The sequence below is a fragment of the Papaver somniferum genome, chromosome 10, assembly GCF_003573695.1.
Source record: "Papaver somniferum cultivar HN1 chromosome 10, ASM357369v1, whole genome shotgun sequence".
Classification (NCBI taxonomy): Eukaryota; Viridiplantae; Streptophyta; class Magnoliopsida; order Ranunculales; family Papaveraceae; genus Papaver; species Papaver somniferum.
The window spans coordinates 149,422,836-149,429,225 of NC_039367.1; the positions used below are offsets into that span (position 1 = coordinate 149,422,836).

At 35.5% G+C, this 6,390-nt stretch overlaps 1 pseudogene; it reads left to right on the top strand.

Annotated features, from left to right (window-relative positions):
- The first annotated feature begins 4,168 nt into the window (after nucleotides 1-4,168).
- LOC113316974 lies at nucleotides 4,169-6,088 on the top strand (annotated as a pseudogene).
- Nucleotides 6,089-6,390: the final 302 nt, after the last annotated feature.

Sequence of the window (6,390 nt, forward strand, 5' to 3'; positions counted from 1 at the left end):
AAAAAACCCATCAAAACAAAAGTAACACAAAAATCCCATCAATACAAAATTAATACAAAAATCCCAAATTTAAATATTGGTTTCATCAAATTTTATGATGAAACCAAAATAAAATTTGATGAAACCAACATTTAAATTTGGGGTTTTTGTATCAATTTTTAAAAATTTAGGATTTTTGTATCAATTTTGTTTACGATGGAGTTTTAATGGATCCCAACATTTGAGTGAGATTTTTGTACCACAAGTTCGGTCACCTTGGATTTTTATGACTAGTTTTGTTAAAATAAATATCAATATAATAAGAATCCAGCGAGGCAGCTGAGTTTGCAGCTGACTAAGACAAGCCAATCGTATTTTAACCGAAAGGTGTGGACGTTATTGGTATTATAGTAAATACTTATCAACATTTTCCTATAATAGTCTGAAAGTCCTATATTTATGTATTTGTATGATATTTTTAGAAGAAATTTGAAAAAACGTCCCTATTTTCGATAATTAAAACCCAACAAGGCTTGGTCTTGAGTGCGTGCATTTTTCTGCGAAATGTATGTGTATATTTTCCCCCGAAATGTCGGCATCCACCAAGGCTTGGATTAAACTAATATACTTAGAAAAAAATGATACAAATTTAAGGCCATGATATGCTAAACTACTTCTGAGTTTGAGGAGTTGGTGATGTTGGTTTGAAATCTACAGCTGTATTGGAACACGTAATGCAGCTCTTATTGTAGCTGGATGACAAGTTATGCAACCTTTTTTTTTTCGCATAACTTGTTATGCAGTACAGAGAATGGTTGCATAACACGTTATGCATCTAGTTGTTGTTAGTATTGAAACCAACAAAAAAAAAAAGGTTGCATAACACGTTATGCACCTATAATAATATTTGCATAACATGTTATGCAGTCGAGAAAATGGATGCATAACCTGTTATGCATCCGAAAATATGACTGTATAATGGGTTATGCATCGAGAAAATTGTTGCACAATCTTTTATGCATCGAGAAAATAGATGTATAACCTGATATGCATCCGTAAATATGGATGCATACTGCATTATGCATCAATTTTTTTTATCTACGCACTAAAATCAACCAAAACAATGGTTGTATAACTTTGTTATCCAAATGCATAATTTGTTATGTAGTGGAGAAAATGGTTGCATAATTCGTTATGCGTCTGCAGAATGCGTTATGCATCTTTTTTGGTGGCTGCATAATGGTTATGTTTCAAGTTTTCGAAAAATTTTCCTAAAATGATGATCACCTCCGATTTTTTCGTGAAAAACAAAAATTTGATATTCTTGTTTGTACTCGTTGCGTAGTTCTCTTAAAAAGATTTCCAACGATATAAAATTTGTAAAATTCCAAGGCGCGGATTTTTAGATATGTTATATCCAAGTTGCTTGCCAATTATACCCCTGATGCATAACCTATCATGCGGATGCTTAATCCGTCATGCATACATTTTTAATAATTTCATATAATTATGGGTGTCACGGAAATAATTATGGGTGTCAGGGTACCCAAAATTAATTGTGGGCTTGACAATGAGAAGATTATTTTTTTTGGGTCTCCCCCTAATTTTGAACGATTTTTTTGGGGACCATGGCTTTTTTGGGGGGACCATGGTTCTATTTTTAGTAAGACATTTAGAAGTAAATCTAGGTCACCCTTTATCTAGACATTTATATTAATACCTAAACTACCCTCCTGATTAATTTTGGATAAAGTTAGAGAAGATGAAGATGAAAAGTTAGAGAGTAAAGTTAGAGAAGATGAAGATGAAAAACATGGAAAATATTTTTTTTTTCCAATTCACTAAGCTTGAGTATTCAAGTGATGATAGCTCATCTGATTCTTCATCTCCATCCTCTCCTAGAGTATTTGTTAATCGTCACAATAATCTAGATATGAGTTGTTTCTTAGATGGTGAATGTATTCTTCCACAAACTCAATCTCAAGATGAAAATGATAGATTTTACCAACCACAACCGGAGGAAGATTATTTGGGTACCCAAGTATGCTTCAAACTTAGATAATGGCGGTTGAATTGGTCCAAATATTCATAAAACTGTAAATTTTTATAAAAAATTCCTGCTAGGTTCAGGTAGTTCGGTTATCAAGTGTCAAGAACAGGTAACCGAACACGGAGTTCGGTTAATAAATGTCAAGAACATATAACCGAACACAGAGTTCGGTTTCTTTCTTCAAACACGCAGGTAGCCGAACTTTAGTAATAAGATTTACAGAGGTATGTTCGGTTAGTTCGCAAACTTCAATGCAACCAAGTTCCCAACCGAACTGCAGGTTGAAAGTAACCTAGTGTTAGAAGTTCGGTTGGTTCGCAAACTTCAACATATTTTGCGAATCAACCGAACTGGGCTTATATATGCATATATGCAATTATGCAAACGTTTAGTTACTACGAAATTTATTTCTTGGCGAAGTTTCAAAGGTAGAGTTCTGTTACAAAGAAAACTTAACATTTTTGCGAACGAACCGAACTTTTGGACTTCTCATTATTTTTGTAAACTAAAGTTCGGTGATATTATTTTGCGAAGGAACCAAACTTATGGACTTGTGTTGTTCTAATACAAGGAGTTCGGTTAAAAGTCATTTTGCTAATCAATTGAACGAGTTCGGTTAAGAAAAAATTAATTCGTGATAACCGAACTTTTTGCAACGAAACCAAACGTTTTGCGACGTAACCGAACTAAAAGTTCGGCTGAGACTTGTTTTTTGCGACGTAACCGAACTTTTCTCTGAAAAAACCCTCCATTAAACCTCTCTGCAACTTCCATTTTCAACTCATTTTGATGATTACTTCTCATTTATTCAACCAAAAACGAATGACAAGTAATGGGTTTGTGTGAATATCTTTGTTAATGTTTTAAATTGAGCTATATACATAGAGGTGGTGGTGGTTGGTGGTGGTGGTATCCGGAGGTGGTGGTGGTAATCGGTGGTTGGTGGTGGCGATAATCGGAGGTGGTGGCAGTGGTAATCGGAGGTAGTGGTGGGAGGAGGTGGTGGTGGTAATCGGTTGTTGGCGGTGGTGATGATCGGAGGTGGTAATCGGCGGTGGTGGTGTGAGGAGGTGGTGGTTATATATATATATATATATATATAGGTGGTTATTAGGTTGGTTTTAAATTAAATTTATATATATATATAAATTTTATTTTGGTTTCATCATAAAATTTGATGAAACCAAAATAAAATTTGATGAAACCAATATTTAAATTTGGGGTTTTTGTGTTAATTTTGTTTTGATGGGGTTTTTGTGTTACTTTTGTTTTGATGGGTTTTTTGTGGAAGGATGGTGACACCTCTGGGATTATAATTCGCGGACCGAGAGCACTTTCCCTTCTCCTAATTTTGGGTATCTACAGTTCAAATTGGTAACTAATTCTAAAATTGGGACAATAGTTAAAGGAGAAGTGCCCTACAGGATAATAGGTTAACAAATCCGACCAGAATTTTACACGGTCATGCAACAAGGAACGGAGAGTACTCGCGCAATCAATATTAAAAAAGATTAACACTAACACATCTTCATCAACGATTCAATAACACCAACCGAAAATCGATACCTGATCTGGCTGTACTAGTCTTTGTATATTCTCTTTACAGAGCTATGAAGTGATTGTCTTAAACAAACTCCTGTATAGCAACGTGCATAATTTTGTGACCACCTAACGTTGCAATACTCACATGCTGCCATTATTGATATTAGAGTCTTTTACTTTTGCACAGATTAATTCGCTTTCATTTTCTCTATTAGCTCATAGAAATTGTCAAATAGATACCAAAACATGTTCTAGACACCTAACATTTGCAAGTGTCTCTTACATAGATCATGCAGATGAAGAACACAATCTATCGACGAGTTTCTAAAAGTATAAATACTTTCTATTTGTGATCATTTGAATATAAGACGGTGCATGTGGATGAGAGCATATAGTTAGGTCTAGAAAGTGAAGCTACACCGGGTGTCCTAAATTAAATTTTCTTTCTCGCGATCATGTTAAAACTTGACGTAAGAAGTTCGCTTTACACCCAAGATATCGAGTCCAGTTTTGTGCAAATTCCTTTTAAGAGTGTGCACAAAAAAAACAACAACCTTATCGGTTGTTCCAAAACAAACCTTATTGGGTGCCCGCAGAATACATAATCTGTGCCTGATATCATATCTTCTTCATCACCGATTCAATAACGTCTTTTAGTTATTATAAATAGTGAGAGATGATCAGTGCTTACTCACTTCGATCTCCCTTCCCAAATAGTTAGCAAGTATACACCTTCAGAGATCTAAATTTAAATTCAGATTAGTACTACCAGATGGGTTTCGCTAGGGCTTTAGGATGGGACAACGGTATCGTGTTGGCCCCAATGGGAGCTGATATTTCCGGTCCAAAACTTGTTGCAGCTGTGGCCAATGCTGGAGGCGTTGGTTTATTGTCTAGCCCTGTTGTATGCATACATATCTTGATCTTTGTAACTATATATTATGTGATTCTTGAATGTACTAGTATTAATTAATTAAACTAACAAATGATCATCTCTTAATTGCAGAATATGTATGATGCCACATTGAAGGCGATAAGGGATACTAAGAAACTTACCGATAAGCCATTCGGAGCTGGTATTTTGTTGGAATTTGATCAAACCCATACTGTCAGGGAAATTTTCGAAGAAAAACTCCATGCATGCAAGTTTTCTGGGGAGACTATCCCAAAGAGATTGTGGATGAAGCACATAAAAATGGAGTCCAGATCTTGCACCAGGTTGGTTCAGTTGCGGATGCAGAAAAAGAAATTGCTGCAAGTGTTGATTGTATCATCGCACAGGGGGTAGAAGCCGGAGGACATGTCATTGGGAATGTATGTATAAAACTCTTGCATTCCCATACGGTTGAACGTATCTTTATATGCGTATTAATTAATTATCCACACGTTATTTTTATGGTTCGTGTGTGTCTACATATACAGGTCAGTTGGCATGCTTTAGTTCCAAGAATCGTCGATTTAATCGGTGACAAAAATATAACAGTTGTTGCTGCTGGAGCCATTGTATACCCCCGTGGTTTTGTGGGTGCCATATCACTTGGAGCTAAAGGAATCTGCATGGGAACAAGGTAATTGATACTAGGTCATATATATATATATATGAAACCCAATTACCAAGGAACCGTGATTGACGAAATAATCAAATGTTGATGTATTGTTTAGATTCATAGCTACAAAGAGTCGTATGCACATGACTACTACAAGGAACAACTGCTCAAGTATACCGGAGAAGATACCGATTGCACAGACCTATACAATCGTGAAAGCTTGAGAGCACCAACTCGTGTTCTTAACACCCCTTTCCACCAGAAATGGAAATCAGCACCGGAGGATGTTGAGAATAATGCGGAGCAACCTATTATTGGATGCTCAATCATTCATGGAGGGGTACGTATACATAAATCTTATCAAACCTAATTTAATCGACTTATTATTAATCAGGAACATAACTATCTATATATATATATATAATCGATTTATTATCAATCAGGAATACAACTATATATCTATATATATATTTTTGTGAGTGTGCAGGAAACGGTTTTACGTCGTTTTACAGGAGAAGTAGCGAACAAAACAACAACCGGGGAAGTTGAAAATATGGTCATGTATGCAGGACAGGGAGTCGGACATGTGAATGATATTCTTCCGGCTGGTGACATTGTTAACAGTTTCATTGAGGGTGCTGAAAAGATCATCAAGGAACTTGGAAGCAAGTATCGAACAATAGATGATGGAGTTGCTGCCGTTTCACTTGCATAGCTGAATTTTGATTGGAGTTAGTAATAAGCTTAACTTCTTTAATCTCTTTTGAGATTCTTGAAAGTTATTGGAGTTTGTTGGTCAAACTAGTTCAAGCTTTCTATTGTTGTTCGAGGCTCTATTCCTTTAGGTATGGCGTTGGAGCACTCGATAGGTCGGGTATTGTACTCCAAGGTTTGTTGAGTCAGCTGTATTAGTTGATCTTTGGTTTTCTTGTTTCGCTTTGTTTAATTTATTTTGTCCTTTTGTTTATTATATTTTGTTTTGTTTTTATTTTATTTAGATTCTGACGCTCATAAGAGCATCTCCAATGGTAGGGGTGAAGGTAATCTGAGGTGGAGGTCCTATTAATACCTTTTTGTTGTGGGTCATTATTATGTGGCTAAAAAAAAAATGAAAGTTATACTTTCTACCTCAAATTTCATCTCAAATGCCAAGATATTACTACCCTAAAATTTAGAGACAAATTAATTTTGGAATAAAGAATTGATTATGTGTCAAAAGACCTTGGGTCATGGAGAAGGTAAAGATATGACTTTCTCCTTTACCCTTTCTTA